At 49.8% G+C, this 19,153-nt stretch overlaps 1 pseudogene; it reads left to right on the top strand.

The window, feature by feature from the left end:
- Positions 1–3,219: 3,219 nt before the first annotated feature.
- LOC125546774 lies at positions 3,220–18,489 on the top strand (annotated as a pseudogene).
- Positions 18,490–19,153: the final 664 nt, after the last annotated feature.

Raw genomic sequence — 19,153 nt, 5'->3', positions numbered from 1 at the left:
AAGGACAAACGCTCACACCCCACAGTTGAGTCGACAATTTGGTCGATGCAGGGAAGAGGAAAATGATCTTTCGGGCAGGCCCGATTGATATGCTTGAATTCAATGCACATGCAAAGTGAATCATCCTTCTTAGGGACCATGACAACATTGGCGAGCCACTCGGAGTGGTAAATCTCTCGGATGAACTCAGCTGCCAGGAGCTGAGCCACTTCTTCGCCAATTGCTTTTCTCTTCTGGATGGCGGACCATGGAAGATGTTCCTTGACTGGTTTTACTTTTGAGTCGACTCGCAAACGATACTCAGCCAGTCCCCTGGGTACACCCGGCATGTAAGAAGGTTTCCATGCAAAGATGTCCCAGTTCTCACGGAGGAATTGGATGAGCGCTTCTTCCTATTTGCTGTCGAGTGTTGACGAGATATGGGTCGGAGCAGCATTGGGGTCGATCGGATGGATATGAATCGGTTTCGTTTCCCCTGACGACTGAAATGCGGACTCTGTGGCAGGCTTCTTGGCTCGCAGCAAATCACTCGGATCTGCATTTTTTGGTACTCTTGTAGTTCCACTACTCCCATCTGTGCATCGACAATTTTTGAGCCCTTCTGGAAGCACTCTTCTGCCTTCTGCCGATTGCCAGTTACAGTGATTACTCCTTTGGGGCCAGGCATTTTCAATTTGTGATACACGTAACATGGCCGAGCCATAAAACGTGCATAAGCGGGTCTCCCCAGAATGGCATGGTAAGCACTCTTGAAATCCACTACCTCAAACATCAACTTTTCCTTGGGGTAATTCTTGGAATCACCAAAAACCACATCAAGTGCGATCTGGCCGAGTGACTGAGCTTTCTTGCTAGGAATAACACTGTGGAAACTCATGTTGCTTTCACTAAGCTTGGACATCGGAATGCCCATTCCCTTCAAGGTTCCAGCATAAAGGATATTCAAGCCACTGTCACCATCCATCAACAATTTAGTCAGTCGAGTGCCTTCAACTACTGGGTCAACCACCAGTGCTTCCTTCCCAGGGGTGGCTATATGCGCTGGGTGGTCCGAGTGGTCGAATGTGATGGCAGTCTGGGACCACTTCAGATAACTGGGTGTTGCCGGAGCAACCATGTTCACCTCCCTGTTAATAACCTTCAATCGACTTTTTCTTTCGACATTAGCAAAAATCATCAGCGTGGAATTGGCATTGGGAAAACCATCATCATCTTCTTCCCCATCCTCACCTCTGTCCGACTCCTTTTCCTTTTCCTTGGGTTGTTTCTCTCGGAACTGCTGAATCAGGAAACGACACTATCGAGTGGTGTGTTTAGGGTAAATGATGTTCCCCTCTTCATCTTTCTTGGTATGTATATGGCACGGTAAATCCAACACATCATTCCCATCTTTATCCTTAACTTTTTTGGGATTCCAGGGCCCTTTGGGCTTTCCTTTGAACTTTACTTGGGCAACAGCTAAAGCTTCACCAGGAGCAGCTGGTTCAGCTTTTCGCTTCTGTTTCCGACTGGAATTCCCTCCTCTGGTTTCTTGGGCGACTGTTTTGTGTTTGCCACTCCGGAGTCGGTCTTCCTCTTCACCATTGGCATATTTGGTAGCAATCTCCATCATCCGAGTCAGAGTCATATCTCTTGTCCGACCGAGTTTCAGATTCAACTCCCGATACTTAATGCCTTCCTTGAAGGCACAAATTGCTTGGTAATCTGACACATTCTCCACTGTATGGTGCAACGTGATCTACCTCTGGATATAATCCCTCAAAGTTTCATTCGGTTTCTGGACACAACACTGCAATTCTGTCAACCCTGCCGGCCTTTTGCAAGTGCCTTCAAAGATCCTAACAAACACTCGAGCAAGTTCCTCCCAACTATATATACTGCCAGGAGCCAACTGATTCAACCACGCTCTGGCAGAGCCATCCAACATCAAGGGGGGGTGCTTCATGGCCACATCATCATTGCCACCACCAATCTGCACATCCACTCAGTAATCCTCAAGCCAGGTGTCTGGCTTGGACTCGCCGGTGAACTTGCTGACTCCAGTCGCCAACCTGAAGTTGGGAGGAATCACTGCTGCTATGATGGCTCTGCTGAAATACTCGGGTCCTGAAATGTGTACCCTGCTTCCAGTCAGATGATCTCTATCATGGCCCTCTCTGTCAGCTCTGTTTCTATCAACCAGACCTTGAATGAGGATTGACCTTGCATCAAATCCTGGTTCTCTGGGGTCGACTGGAATTCTCCGTTCACCACTGTGGGGGCGTCTGTCATCTTGCCGCCGAGGCACGTACGACCCACTCCTCGGAGGAGGCGTGGGCACTCAACGACGATTGTCATGGTCGAGTCGATGATCATACTGCTCACGGTTCCTGTACTGATCTTGCTGGTACCCACGTCCCTCACGCCGCGGAGGCGATCTCGAGCTATGGGCAGATTGGACAGTATCCGCCACCACAGACCTGCTATGAATCCTATTCCGCAACTGAGATGCTGATGTATTCTGCTCCCCCGCTGCCCGGAGTAAAGCCCGGATCTGCATCAAACCTCGTCCAACTTCTGACTGGGAAGGTTGAATTGACTCTGCTATTCTAGCTGCAGCTGTGAGATTCTGGATCGGAGTTCGGTATACCCGAGTCAGAGGTGGAAAAAGTTGTCGTCGACTGGACTCGGGGATCCGCTGTCGAGCACGCTCGTCGAGTGCGCGCTGGAGGTTCTCCAGTCGAGTGCGCTCAGCCAAGTTGGCCAGGCGCGCCTCCTCCAAGGCCCGGGCCTCAAGGGTTTCTCCAACGATAGGAGTGAAGTGCATCCATATGACGGCGACGAAGATCTTCCCTCCGCTGCGAAGAGAGGGGTTCGGGGCGGTACTCCTCGTCAACACGCGACGGATCACCGCCGCCATCGTCATCGCCTTCCCGAGTGAAGCCAGGAGGACTGCGTGGTCCATTGACCATCAAGACTTCCAGCGCGGGGTCGCTACTGTCGCATTCAGACGCAGTCTCGACGGAGCCAGTCGACAAACGAATAGGCCCTAGAGAGTTTCATCGGGCTCGATTGCCGCGATTTGTGGGGTATCCGATTGGCGGGCCACCGCGTGCCTCACCCACCGCTGAAGTTGCGACCGACTGGATCGCTGGCGCCGGCGAACAACAGAAAGGGAGGTTGCCATAGGAGCCGACTGATTTGGAGTCAACGGTTGCTGAAGAAGGACACTGCGAACGCATGCGCGGAAGTGCGTCGCCCAAGTGGAGCCTCATGGAGCCAAGCGGAGTCGTCGGCGATGAAGACGAGCGCGCCGAGATGGATCTTGCGGCCTTCGGCCAATCCTCTGCCGGAAACCATAATGACGGGAATCAGAAGAATCACGACTTCTCCAATAAGCTGCTAAGACACCTGCCCCATGGTGGGCGCCAACTGTCGTGGATCTAAGACTGACAGTAGAATGGGGGGTAGGTATGAGGAGGCAAGATCCTAGCTATGGAGTAGTTGTACACATGACTTTTACGAGTTCAGGCCCTTCCTGGAGGAAGTAACAACCCTACATCTCGATGCCCTGAGGCGGTTGACTGGATTATGTGTGTGTGTGTGTGCTTACAAAAGATGCGAACCCTTGTCCCAGAGGAGGGGGGTGGCTTATATAGAGTGTGCCAGGACCCCTCCCCCCTCCGTTACACAGGGTTTAATGTACGTTAAGAGTGGAACATTACTGGTAACGCTAGCAATTAAGTGCTATAAATGACAATTAAGCCTATAAGTAAATGCCCGACCGTTGTTCGTGTAGAGTGGCTTTAGATCTTTTGCTCGTCAAGTGGCTTCTGCGACGGTCGAGTGACATTGATTCTTCTGAGTGGAACGTCTCTGGTCGAGTGGATGATGGTACCTTTTGAATGATTCTGGCTTTAGGGTGATGTCCTAGGGGAAGGTGTCTAGGTCAGGCCTATGATCCTACCCTAGGTACATAGCTTCATCACCCGGTGCCTGGCGCCCTTGCCGGGGACGCCCCCCCCCCCCCCCCGGGGCGGCGTGGTCGATGGGGGCGGCGTGTTGGGAGTAGCCCTTTGTGGCTCCTCCTGCTACTGCTCTCCTCCTGCATACCTGACAAGGTCAGCACCAAGGTGTCGTGCCCCTGACACATGTCGACAGGAGAAGAGTGATGAACTTACGCTGGGGGCTTTGCCGGGGGCTGCCGTCCAGTCTTCTCAACACCACCAATGGCGCCCCCGAAGTACCAGCTGGGGGCTGGCCACCCACCGAGACCTTGGCCCTCTTCGCGCTCTGGGCCAGCGTCTTCCCGTCCCTGCAAAGATGAAAACAAGTCAAAACAAGAAATGCAGATTGAGGAGGCAGAGATAATGAAAAGGAACCAGATTGAGGAGGCAGAGATAATGAAAAGGCCCTCGCCAAATACGCCAGCAAGGCCACCGCCAAGCCCACGTCAACCAAGCTTCCACCGCCGTTCACATGTAGTTGCCAGCCCAACCAGCTGGGTGGGCACCTGCGTGGCAACATGCAGCTCCCAGGCCAACTCATCAAGCGCCCAGTGCATGCAGATCTTCGTGAAGGCTCCACCACCGCGTCAACTCAGCTGCCTGCCTGCCTATGTGGCACCGCACGCATCCCTGGCTGAGGCGCATGTCGAAGCGAGAAGGAGCGGCGACGGACGGGACGGGCCTCACCGCCGTCCCCAATAAAGCAAGAGGACACCTAAGCGATGCATTAAATGCACCTTGTCCTGTAATACGAGGGATAACCTCATGCCACTGTAGACCCTTCCACCTCCTGTGTGCCACTGTGGCAACCCCTTTTTCCTATAAAAGGAGGCTCGAGGCGACGAGGAGAGGGATTCGGCTCTTTCGAACCACACGCTAACCACAGCTAGTTCGAGAGCTCAAGAACTCTCAAAAATATACCCACCAAAGTAGGACAAGGGTTTTATGGATCCTCACGGCCCGAACCTGGGTAAACGATCCTTGTGCTGTCTACTAGCCCTGCTCTCCTCGCAACCCTGCACCCCGGCAACCGTAGTAGGGATTCTTGTGATCCCATAGGTGTCGTTCCACACCGACAGTCCTTAGTATGGAGGAAGAGTTGTCGACTCGCTCCTCGACTACCACTGTCTGGTGGGTGATCGGTGGAGATTTGATTTCTCTCTGATCGGGTTTAAGCCCAATCAGATCGTAGTCTGTAGCGACCCCCAGGGCAGCGATGCGATCTAGGAGCTCGTTCAAGGACGAAAGCTCCATCGGATCCATCGACTTGGAGTGTTCGGAGTTGATACGGAGGGGGTTTTCGATGGACCAAGAGGTCATCGTCGGCTTAATGGCCGAACGGGCGGTCATGGTGCAGCCGCACAGCCGGAGGGTTTGGCCTGGAGCAAGCGTTCCTCCGGTGGTGATATTATCCTTGAGAACAAGGAGAGACATCGATCCTGTCGTTGACGGCACAACGGAACTCTCAATGAAAGGACCAATGTCGGTGTCAAAACTGGCGGATCTCGGGTAGGGGTCCCGAACTGTGCCTCTAAGGTCAAAGGTAACAGGAGACAAGGGGCACGATGTTTTGCCCAGGTTCGGGCCCTCTCTATGGAGGTAATACCCTATGACCTGCTTGATTGATATTGATGAATACCGGTATTACAAGAGTTGATCTACCTCGCGATCGTAATGGCTAAACCCTAGAGGCCTAGCTTGTATGGCTATGATGATGAATATCCCCCCGGACTAAGTCCTCTGGTTTATATAACACCAGGAGGATCTAGGGTTACACAAGGTCGGGAACAAAGAAAGGAATCTACATATTCGGTCGCCAAGCTTGCCTTCCATGCCAAGGAGAGTCCCATCCGGGCACGGGTGCAGTCTTCGGTCTTCGTGTTCTTCACAGCCCATCAGTCCGTCCCATGGCTAACAGGCCGATGCACCAAGGTCCCCTTAGTCCAAGACTCCCTCAGCGCCCCCTCCTAGGATTCCTTCTCTTCTCTCCCACTAAGGCCCATTAAGGCCCATATGCTCCCCGGGGGGTTCCGGTAACCCCCCGGTACTCCGGTAAATGCCCGAACTCACCCGGAACCATTCCGGTGTCCAAACATAGCCTTCCAATATATCGATCTTTATGTCTTGTGTTGGGGAACACAGTAATTTCAAAACAAATCCTACGCACACGCAAGATCATGGTGATGCACAGCAACGAGAGGGGAGAGTGTCGTCGACATAACCTCGTAGACCGTAAGCGGAAGCGTTATGACAACGCGGTTGATGTAGTCGTACGTCTTCACGATCGACCGATCCTAATACAGAACGTACAGCACCTCCGCGATCTGCACACGTTCAGCTCGGTGACGTCCCACGAACTCACGATCCAGTAGAGTTTCAAGGGAGAGTTCCCTCAGCACGACGGCGTGATGATGGTGTTGATGAAGCTACCGACGCAGGGCTTCGCCTAACCACCGCTACGATATGACCAAGGTGGATTATGGTGGAGGGGGGCACCGCACACGGCCAAAAGATCAAAGATCAGCTTGTGTGTTCATGGGGTGCCCCTTCCCCCGTATATAAAGGAGTGGAGGAGGGGAGGGCCGGACCACTACTATGGCGCGCCCTGGGGAGTCCTACTCCCACCGGGAGTAGGATTCCCCCCTTCCAAGTAATAGGAGTAAGGGAGAAGGAAGGGGAAGAGAGAAGAGAAGGAAGGAGGGGGCGCCGCCCCTCCCCCTAGTCCAATTCGGACTAGGCCTTGGGGGGCGCGTGGCCTGCCCTAGGCAGCCCCTCTCTCTCTCCCCTAAAGCCCAATAATGCCCATATACTCCCCGGGGAATTCCCGTAACTCTCCGGTACTCCGATAAATACCCGAACCACTCAGAACCTTTCCGATGTCTGAATATAGCCTTCCAATATATCAATCTTTATCTCTCGTACATTTCGAGACTCATCGTCACGTCCCTGATCTCATCCAGGACTCCGAACAACCTTCGGTACATCAAAACACATAAACTCATAATATCGATCGTCACGGAACGTTAAGCATGCGAACCCTAAGGGTTCGAGAACTATGTAGACATGACCGAGACATGTCTCCGACCAATAACCAATAGTGGAACCTGGATGCTCATATTTGTTCCTACATATTCTACGAAGATCTTTATCGGCCAAACCGCATAACGATATACATTGTTCCCTTTGTCATCGGTATGTTACTTGCCCGAGATTCGATCGTCGGTATCCCAATACCTAGTTCAATCTCGTTACCGACAAGTATCTTTACTCATTCCGTAATGCATCATCCTGCAACTAACTCATTAGTCAAATTTCTTGCAAGGCTTATAGTGATGTGCATTACCGAGAGGGCCCAGATATACCTCTTCGACAATCGGAGTGACAAATCCTAATCTTGGTCCATACCAAGTTAACAAACACCATCGGAGACACCTGTAGAGCACCTTTATAATCACCCGGTTACGTTGTGATGTTTGGTAGCACACAAAGTGTTCCTCCAGTATTCGGGAGTTGCATGATCTCATGGTCATAGGAGCATGTATAGTTATGGAGAAAGCAATAGCAACAAACTAAACGACCATCGTGCTAAGCTAACGGATGGGTCAAGTCAATCACATCATTCTCTAATGATGTGATGTTGTTAATCAAATGGCAACTCATGTCTATGGTTAGGAAACATAACCATCATTGATTCAACGAGCTAGTCAAGTAGAGGCAAACTAGTGACACTCTGTTTGTCTATGTATTCACACATGTACTAAGTTTCCGATTAATACAATTCTAGCATGAATAATAAACATTTATCATGATATAAGGCAATATAAATAACAACTTTATTATTGCCTTTAGGGCATATTTCCGTCAGTCTCCCACTTGCACTAGAGTCAATAATCTAGTTCACATCGTCATGTGACTTAACACCAATAGTTCACATCTTTATGTGATTAGTTCACATCTCTATGTGACTCACACCCAAAGGGTTTACTAGAGTCAATAATCTAGTTCACATCGCTATGTGATTAACACCCAAAGAGTGATCATGTTTTGCTTGTGAGAGAAATTTAGTCAACGGGTCTGCCACATTCAGAGCCGTGTGTATTTTGCAAATTTTCTATGTCTATAATGCTTTGCACGGAGCTACTCTAGCTAATTGCTCCCACTTTCGATATGTATCTAGATCGAGACTTAGAGTCATCCAGATCGGTGTCAAATCTTGCATCGACGTAACTCTTTATGACGACCTCTTTGTCACCTCCATACACGAGAAACATTTCCTTATTCCACTAAGGGTTTTTTTGACTGCTGTGCAGTGATCCACTCCTAGATCACTATTGTACCCTCTTGCCAAACTTATGGTGAGGTTCACAATAGGTCTGGTACACGGCATAGCATACTTTATAGAACCTATGATTGGGGCATAGGGAATGACTTTTCAATCTCTTTCTATTTTTCTGCCGTGGTCGAGTTTTGAGTCTTTACTAAACTTCACACCTTGCAACACAGTCAAGAACTCCTTCTTTGACCTTTCCATTTTGAACTACTTCAAAATCTTGTTAAGGTATGTACTCATTGAAAATATATCAAGCGTCTTGATCTATCTCTATAGATCTTGATGGTCAATATGTAAGTAGCTTCATTGAGGTCTTTCTTTGAAAAACTCTTTTCAAACACTCCTTTATGCTTTCCAGAAAATTCTACATTATTTCTGATCAACAATATGTCGTTCACATATACTTATCAGAAACGTTGTAGTGCTCCCACTCACTTTCTCACTTTCTTGTAAATACAGGATTCACCGCAAGTCTGTATAAAACCATATGCTTTGATCACTTTATCAAAGTATATATTCCAACTCCAAGATGCTTGCACCACTCCATAGATGGATCGTTGGAGCTTGCTCACTTTGTTAGCACCTTTAGGATTGACAAAACCTTCTTGTTGCATCGTATACAACTCTTCTTTAAGAAATCCATTAAGGAATGTTGTTTTCATATCCATTTACCAGATTTCATAAAATGCGGCAACTGCTAACATGATTCGGACAGACTTTTAAGCATCGATATGAGTGAGAAATTCACATCGTAGTTAACATCTTGAACTTGTCAAAAATAGTTTTGCGACAATTCAAGCTTTGTAGGTAGTAACACTACTATCAGCGTTCGTCTTCCTCTTGAAGATCCATTTATTCTCAATGGCTCGCCAATCATTGGGAAAGTCAATCAAAGTCCATACTTTGTTCTTTATACATGGATCCCATCTCAGATTTCATGGCCTTAAGCCATTTCGCGGAATCTGGGCTCATCATCGCTTCCTATAGTTCGTAGGTTTGTCATGGTCTAGTAACATGACTTCCAGAAAGGATTACCGTACCACTCTGGTGCGGACCATACTCTGGTTGTCCTACGAGATTCTGTAGTAACTTGATCTGAAGTTTCATGATCATCATCATTAGCTTCCTCACTAATTGGCGTAGAAATCACTAGAACTGATTTCTGTGATGAACTACTTTCCAATTCAGGAGAAGGTACAATTACCTCATCAAGTTCTACATTCCTCCCACTCACTTCTTTCGAGAGGAACTTCTTCTCTAGAAAGGATCCACTCTTGCCTTTCGGATCTGTGATAGAAGGTGTACCCAACAGTTTATTTTGGGTATCCTATGAAGACGCACTTTTCCGATTTGGGTTTGAGCTTATCAGGCTTAAACTTTGTCACATAAGCATCACAACCCCAAACTATAAGAAACTACAGCTTAGGTTTCTAGCCAAACCATAATTCATATGGTGTCGTCTCAACGGATTAGACGGTGCCCTATTTAACGTGAATGTACCTGTCTCTAATGCATAACCCCAAAACGATAGTGGTAAATCGGTAAGACACATCATAGATTAAACTATATCCAATCAAGTATGGTTATGACGTTCGGACACACCATTATGCTGTGGTGTTCCAGGTGGCGTGAATTTGTGAAACTATTCCACATTGTTTTAGTTGAAGACCAAACTCGTAACTCAAATATTCGTCTCCACGATCAGATCGTAGAAACTTTCTTTTCTATTTACTATGATTTTCCACTTCACTCTGAAATTTTTTGAACTTTTTCAAATGTTTCAGACTTATGTTTCATCAAGTAGATATACCCATATCTGATCAAATCATATGTGAAGGTCAAAAAATAATGATACCCGCTGAGGGAGTCCTGGACTAAGGGGTCCTCGGGCATCCGGCCTGTTATCTATGGGCCGGACTGATGGGCTGTGAAGATATGAAGACCGAAGACTGTACCCGTGTCTGGATGAGACTCTCCATGGCATGGAAGGCAAGCTTGGCGAACAGCAATGAAGATTCCCTCTTATGTAACCGACTCTATGTAACCCTAGAACTCCCCGGTGTCTATATAGACCGGAGGGTGTAGCCCGGAAAGGATATACTCAATACCTTAGTCATACAGGCTAGACTTCTAGGGTTTAGCCATTACGATCTCGTGGTAGATCAACTCTTGTAATACTCGTATTCATCAATATTAATCAAGCAGGACGTAGGGTATTACCTCCATCAAGAGGGCCCGAATCCTGGGTAAAACTTCGTGTCCCCTGTCTCCTATTACCATCAACCTTAGATGCACAGTTCGGGACCCCCTACCCGAGATCCGCCGGTTTTGACACCGACATTGGTGCTTTCATTGAGAGTTCCTTTGTGCTGTCGCTGAAAGGTTTGATGGTCCCTTCGATCGTCAATAATGACACTGTCTGTGGAGAAACTTTCCTCCCCGGGCAGATCTTCGTGTTCGGCGGCTTCGCACTGCGGGCCAACTCGTTTGGCCATTTGGAGAAGATCGAAAGCTACGCCCCTGGCCATTAGGTCAGATTCGGGAGCTTGAACTATGTTGCGGACATCTGTGGGGACTTGATCTTCGCCGGATTCGATACCGTGGTGGCCGCTCCCGGTCACCCTGATGATCATGACCTAAATCTGTCATCGGGCCGCATCTAGGAGATCGCTCCTGTAACCACTCTGGTCCTAGAGCTGGAGCAGGCCGCATCCTCCGGAGACGGAAGGATTAACCCCACCTCAGAGGCCGCAGATTCCACGGCGTTGGAGCCATACATGGACCTGGTCTCACACGAGGCCTATGCCACTAGAACGCCGGACTCGTCTCCGGCCGCAGGTTCAGAACCGCGCGAGCCCGCGGACGCTGAGCTTGATCGTTTATCGATCTTCAAATTCAGTGCCGCAGACATCTTCTAGCACTCGCCTTTGGGCGATGTGCTGAACTCATTAAAAAACCTATCCTTGGCGGAGGACCCATAGCCGAACTATATCCGGCTCGAACTAGGGGCCGATGTTGGAGAATTTTATGTACCACCCGCCACTCACTTTATAGCCACGATCAAGGATTTGACCGACGAACTTGATTACGACTCCGAGGACATCGATGGTATGGACGACGATGCCGGAGAAGAAGAGGCCCAGAACCCGCCGTTCACTGGACGCTGGACGGCCACTTCCTCGTATGACGTATACATGGTGGATGCACCAAAGGAGCACAACGACGACGATAAGGAAGACCCAGTTGAGGATAAACCTTTCGAAATACAGTCAAAGCGCCGTCATCAGCGGCGCCGCTCTAAGTCACGCCGCAGTAAATACAGCAACACCGGCACAAGAGAAGGTGCTGAAGACAACAAAGACCTCGTCGATAAAGCAAACAAACAAGATGAACGGAAAGATGAGCAGGTTAGCCCTGTCAAATAGGCCACGCACGAAGATTCGGAGGACGATAATTACCTTCCGCTCTCCGAAGATGAGGCGAGCCTCGGCACCGAAGATTTCTTCGTGCCCGAGGAACCTCTTGAGCAGGAGCGCTTGAAGCGCCAGCTAATAGCCACGGAAAGGAGCCTGAAAAAGAAGCAGCAGCAACTTCAAGCAGACCAAGACCTGCTCAATGATAAATGGACTGATGTCCTAGCAGCCGAAGAATACGGCCTCAAGCGCCCAACCAAAAGCTACCCAAAACGCAAATTGCTACATCAGTTCGACGAGGAGGCGCCGGAGTACATACCACCATCGCACAATACGGTTGACCGACCACCACGTGGTTGGGACAGAACGACAACTCATGCCGAACACCATCCCGCCCCGTCTCATCACTCAGGCAGAGATAAATTAGCCCACGGCCATACATATGACCTACGTTAGAACCTGAACAATAAAGTAGGACATACAAGATCAATCTATGAATTGCGAGGATGCGCCTCGACACGCAACCATGGCCACCTATTCGGACGTGACAAACCCAGTCATGCAGGGGGCGAACACCGTAGACGGACTCTATCAGAGCTGCGTCATAATACAGCCCGATATAGAGGCCCCGCACACCCTCATTGCTTCACTGATGAGGTCCTGGATCACGAATTCCATGAAGGATTCAAGCCCGTGAACATAGAATCATACGATGGAACCACGGACCCCGCGGTGTGGATCGAGGACTTCATTCTCCACATCCATATGGCCCGCGGAGATGACCTCCACGCCATAAAATACCTCCCTCTAAAACTCAAAGGGCCATCTTGGCATTGGCTAAACAGTCTGCCTGAAAATTCCATCGATAGCTGGGAGGACTTGGAAGAGGCTTTCCTCGACAACTTCCAAGGTACATATGTTCGACCTCCGGACACTGACGACTTAAGTCATATAGTTCAACAGCTCGGAGAGTCCGCCAGGAAATTTTGGACAAGGTTCTTAACTAAAAAGAACCAAATTGTCGACTGTCCGTATGCTGCTTTAGCAGCTTTCAAGCATAGCATCCATGACGAATGGCTCGCCCGCCACCTCGGCCAAGAAAAGCCAAAATCCATGGCGGCCCTCACGGCACTCATGAACCGCTTTTGTGCAGGCGAGGACAGTTGGTTGGCCCGTAGCAAAAACAATGTGAGCGACGCCGGCACCCCGGAAGTTAAAAGCAACAAAGACAAGTCTCAATGCAATAGATACAAGCTCCGAAACAACAGCGACAACAAAGAGGATACGGTGGTCAACGCCGGATTCAGTGGCTCTAAGTCCGGTCAGCGCAAGAAGCCGTTCCAAAGGAACAATTCGGGCCCATCCAGCTTGGACCGCATACTTGATCGTCCATGCCAGATCCACGGCACCCCCGACAAGCCTCCTAATCATACAAATAGAGAGTGTTGGGTCTTCAAACAGGCCGGCAAATTAAACACCAAGAATAGGGAAAAGGGATCGCAAAGCGAGGACGATGACGAAGAGCCATGGAAACCGAACACAGGGGGACAAAAGAAGTTTCCCCCTCAGGTCAAAACGGTGAACATAACATATGCTACCCACATCCCCAAGAGGGAGTGCAAGCGTGCGCTCAGGGACGTCTACGCGATAGAGCTAGTCGCCCCAAAATTCAACCCATGGTCGTCATGCCCGATCACTTTTGATCACCGGGATCACCCGACCAGTATCCATCACGGAGGCTCGGCCGCACTGGTCTTAGACCCAATAATTGATGGGTTCCACCTGACTCGTGTCCTTATGGACGGCGGTAGCAGCCTCAATCTTCTCTATCGGGATACAATGCGAAAAATGGGCATTAACCCGTTAAGGATCAAGCCCACAAAGAGCACCTTTAAAGGAGTCATTCCAGGCATAGAGGCCCGTTGTACGGGCTCAATGACACTAGAGGTTGTCTTTGGATCCCTAGGCAACTTCCGAAGCGAGGAGTTAGTCTTCGATATCGTCCCATTCCGCAGCGGCTATCACGCACTGCTCGGCCAAACAGCGTTTGCTCGATTCAATGCAGTGCCACACTATGCTTATCTCAAGCTCAAGATGCCTGGCCCACGTGGTGTCATATTAGTCAATGGCAATACGGAACACTCTCCGTACAGAACAGCACACAACTGCCCTAGCAGCAGAAGTACAAAGCGGCCTTCTCAAGCAGAACCTTCATTCGGCTACCGAGCCCTCGGACACCCTTAAGAGGGTCCGGACTACTCTGCAGCAGGAGAGCTCGGCTCGTCAGGAGCTCGAGTAGCAATTCGGCCTCCATCTCAGTCCCAATCAAGAGGTGGCCTGCGTGCCGTGCATACATAACTACGCACTCAAAATTCCACGGGCATCGACGGAGGCATAGCTAGCTTGTGATCCACGACACGGCTCAACCGACATCGGATACACACATACTTTCACTTTTGCTTGTTTTATTTCAGGTTTTAATCCCACTAACCCCATCGGGTGGTCTGGTTATCGGTCCTCTTGAAGGATAAACACACCAAGATGGCGAGGAGCGCAGACATACGGGGACTTTTTAGGTGATTCCATTAATGATAAGTCTACCTGTCTTCTAGGACCCACATGCAGCTCTTCCCTGGTTTCGGCATGTTAAATAGCAAGTTGCTTATTGCACTACTTGTATCAATGCACCTCGACGTACTAATTACATTACAATGAAAACAGTTTGTAGCTGGAGCTGTAGGACCCTAGCTTTTTTACCTTTACATCTTTTCTATTTTCTTTCTCTCTTTTCTTTATTTTTTCACATTCCCTGTGGATAACCCCATCAGGTAGCACCCGTACACTTTGGTACGTTTTGATGTTTGCCAGGGGCTTCATAGCACCCTGCATTACGGCAACAAAAGTCCGAACTCTTCTTGTAAGTACAGTTCGGCATCCCGAATTTAGCATTATATGCATTGGCTCTGAATCATGTCTTTGGTCAATAGTTGGGTTGCCCGGCTCCTGTGCTTGCTATCCTACGTTCCGCTACATCGGCTAGGTTAGTAATGGGAGAACTACTGCGATTGTGCCCTGGTCTAAACCGGATGAGCACCTCAGTAGATAAAGCCAAAAACTGGCTGTCATGATGCGGCGAGAGCCGGTCAGCTGTTCGGAGGTCTCAAATCGTTGGAGGTTTTTCCATATTTCACGAAGGATCGGTACTTCCCGATCACACGCTGACAGCACCCTGGTTCGTATACGAGGGGATTGCGCCTATGTTTTATTATAAAACTCCTATGGCTAAGTGAGGGTGTTCAAGCCGTATAGTCTGGTTGCCTGGTTCGCTACGCTAAACAACTCCTTCAAGGACCATATAATTGGATCAAGATTGTTTACATACCATCCCGAACACCTCCGTACTACCTACGTGAGGGCAGAAGTCGACGACTGGCCAATCCTCAGATTTCATACAACACGGCCGCATAGGAGGATACAATTAAAACATAATAAAAATTATATTACAAAGTGGATTTGTTTTCATCATACAAGGCAAAATATGAATGTATTTATTCAAGAATAACATCATTCCCGCACTGCGTTGCTACAAGTCGAGATCCCTTCAGGACATCCGCAAAATATTGCTCGGGTGTGCGGTGCCCCTTGCCCTCCGGCGGCCCCCAGGTCACCTCGACGGCATCCATCTTTGCCCACCACATCTTGCAACGAGAGAAGGCCATGCGGGCACCCTCGATGCAGACTGATCGCTTGACGATGTCTAGCCGCGTACAAGCCTCCACCACCCGCTTCATGAGGCCAAAATAACTGCTAGGTATAGCTTCGGCTGGCCATAGTCGGATTATTAAATCCTTCATGGCCAGTTCAACCATCTTGTGCAGCTCGACCAACTATTTCAGTTGATTGGCAAAGGCCACCAGATGTTCTGGCACAGCATACTGCGACTAGAATAGCTTCTTCGGAGAATCCCCTTCCCTGGCTCGGAAGAACTCCACAGCATCGGATACAATGCACGGCAGATCCATAAAAGCCCCTGGGCAACTCCGAATCCAGGTTAGTAAAAGGTATTTCCTCTCCGCATACTGGCTTTGCATGTTAAACGCCTTACCCGCTGTGATCTTCTTTGCCTCCTGGATCTCCTGGAGAGCGTCCCGGGCCTCATTCCATGCGGCCTCCGCACTGTGACGAGCTTTGGTAAGTTTGGCCTCTCGAGCCGACGCTTCGTGCTCCAAGGCTTCACATTTCTTCACCATGTCCTGGAGCTCCTGCTGGACCTCGCCAACCCGGGCCTTGAGCTTCTTACGGGCGGCTTGCTGTTGGACATCCTTCCCCTCGGCTTCGGCCAGGGCCTTTCTCAGGGCCTCGACCTCGGTCGTCGCTTCTATACAAATCATGGCATTTTGGTCATCGCATGTCATTTTATTCTTTTCGAATATATAACAGATTATTGCTTACCTTGCTTCTTCTCGAGCTGCCGCTTCACTTGGCTCAGCTCTCGCTCGGCCTCCGCTAGTTTCTACTTCAGTCCGGAGACTTCAGCAGTGTCGGGGATATACCCCGCGGTATGACCCGGCCGAAAATATGACCCGGCCGGACTTGGCGGTTTACCTGAGACCCGGCTGACACTTGGCGATTCACTGGTGACCCGCCCTAACCTGGCGGTTTACAAGCAACCCACCTGAACATTATGACTCACTGGTGACCTGGCGGGCGGGTCAGACGGATGACAAGGCCCAAGGCCCAGAAGGCCGATTCATGTTAATGGTGGGCCCGTTTGCGAGGAAAGGAATAAGGGATATTCCCTTATATAGGAAGCAAGGCTAGGACTCCACTTGTAATAGACTAGTACTAATCCTAATAGGACTCTACATGTAACTCGCCCCTTCAACATATATAAGGAGGGGTAGGGCTCTCCAAGGAGGGACAAGCAAGAAGAAACAATCTCTAGAGCTAGACACAAAGAGCCGATTTATGGCGACTCCCTCGTGATGATAATGAGACCTAGCCACAAACATCATGTAGAGTTGTTACCGGATGATGTTTCCCGGGGCCCGAAGCTGTCTAAACCCTTGTCTTGTGTTGCGTCTCTAGACTCCGCTCAACCCATCTCAAGCTACCACATAGATGCGTTGGCCTCACGACTAAGTCCTAACACTAGGACATCTGCTGTGACAATTTCATGACAGTTGGCGCCCACCGTGGGGCCTGTGCACGGTGGTGTTGAGTTCTTGGAGGGATCTTTCTCAGGGTTTCGGGAAGCTCGCGATTGGTCAAATGAAGAAAATATGGTTTGATGATCAGAGTCATGATTAAATTTGGAGTTTACAGTGCAAAGTTTCGAGACCAAGAGGATAAGGGTTTTATTGTTTGAGTCGTTAGACGTGACGAGATCCGTCTAAACCGCAGCTCCGCCAAGTTCAAGATCGAAGGGATTAATCTGTTGTATGTATATGGAGAAACCGATCCAAGGTTATGGCCAGATTCGCCGAGTCCCCTTATTCCTCCTCGCCTCCACATATAAAACCCTTTAACAGTGGCGGTAAGGGCGAATTCTCGCCTATGCCACATCCAAAGATTTACTGTTGCTGGTGAAAGGAAAAAAAAGATTTAATCAGCGCAGGAAATTTCGAGGCAACTTCCTCCGGTATCGAGCGCAGCGCATGCAACCCACCTCTCTCATTCTCTCCGCGCATGCAACCTCTCGCACCGCACGCCAATGCAGCCGCCGCCTCTTCTCTTCCATCGTCGTCGTCGCCTCGTCGGATCTAGGGAGAAAGAAAGTGCGAGTCTCCTACCTCCGCCACGTCCACGTCCGCATCACTCTTCCGCGCCCCGGCGCCGCCGCGTCCGCCACTTCTCCTCGCCTTGTCTTCCCCGTCCCTCTCTCATAGCCGAGCTCCAGCCCTCCACCATCCCCTCCTCCTTGACCGCCTCTCCCCTCATCTGAAGGAGCACGGGGCTGGCAGCTGCGCCTGAGCCGCCACAAGGCTGTCAGGTAGAGAAGATCTGGTGCCCACAGGCCGTTCCCGCCGCTGTCCGACGTCTCGGAGTTGCCAGAGTCGCCGTCGCCATACGAAGACGAGTCGGCGGGGACATGCTGGTGTTGGGATTCGGGAGGGTCCAATCTGCAGCAAATCCTTGGGAGATATGACGGTAAGTTGTGCCACTTGATGCCAAAACTGTTTCTGCATTTCCCTTTGATGATTGTGTTCTTCTATCTCATGAAATTTAGAAATTTCAGAAGCTATTGTTTTCGAGTTAACAATTTCCTATGTATTGATGCCACATTTCTTTTAAAAACAAAGCGAACAAATTTAATGTGAAGTCCATATCCTCTGTTTCTCTGTAGGTGTATTTTGGAATGCTCGACGGCTTGCTGGCTGCAGAAGAGCTTCCTGAGGAATATCGGAACCGATGCCAGGTACACTATTTCTCTCATTCTGATTTCGTTCTTTCCATTGACTGAAGGATTTACGCTGCCGCTCTGCCTGATTGCTCCAGGATATACTCTGTAACGACTGCGGAAAAAAGGGCTTTCTTGGTTCCACTGGCTGTATCACAAATGCGCCGCCTGTGGCCCGTACAACACCAGAGTTATCAAGACCGAGGCACCAGATTGTTCCATGTCGAATTAACAGGCGAGTCGTTTTCTGTTTTCTTCTTCTACTCGATTCTTTTGGAAATTCGCCTCTATAATATATCTCGATACAGAGGAGCATTGCATATGTATAGGTGTGATGCTTAATAAAGTCAGTACGGAGCATGGATGTCCCTTTTGGTTAGCAACGCAGTTAATAGTCAGTTTACTATAGCAAAACGCTATTAATTCTATGGTGTAACAGCCATTCGCCCCGTCTCTAGGATAATGCTTTAGGACAGTGCAAGAAATGGCAGTCTGGCAGCATGAATAGAACCAAGGCCGCCTGTCACTACGCCACCCTACATCACCCGGGGCCTCCTTCCTCGCTCCAATTGGCCATTTTGGCTTTGCATCTCCTGGGGCTGCACACTCCTGTCATGGCGAGTTCGCGACCAGCCGAATCGTCCGCCCGAGGCATGGGCAAGGCCCAGCAGCACCAATGCTACCAACAAAAAATGCCTCTTCTGTCCAAGCTGCATCCGACACGGACACCACTTCAACGAGAGTACCAAACCGTGCAACCAGACTTGGCTATTTCCAGTGCAAAAAAAGAGCCAGCAGCCCCGGCCTTGGGTCTGCTGTTGTTGTAATGTTGTTGATGGAAGCTTCTTGTGGTCAGGGTGCCGAGCAGAGACTCTCACGTCCTCAGGGGGAAGGCCTCCTTGTAGTTTTGCAGACCGGATGAGCAGATGTTTGCTAGCAGCAGGTCGACAGTCGATGTGATCTCTCCAGGCCCAGGGTGCGCTGGCTTTCTGCTCTGCACCGCCGGTGAACGCCATGCTGACCA

The sequence above is a fragment of the Triticum urartu genome, chromosome 3 (assembly GCF_003073215.2).
Source record: "Triticum urartu cultivar G1812 chromosome 3, Tu2.1, whole genome shotgun sequence".
NCBI lineage: Eukaryota > Viridiplantae > Streptophyta > Magnoliopsida > Poales > Poaceae > Triticum > Triticum urartu.
The sequence above is the reverse complement of the archived record's forward strand: the minus strand, read 5'-3'. Positions and strand labels throughout refer to the sequence as shown.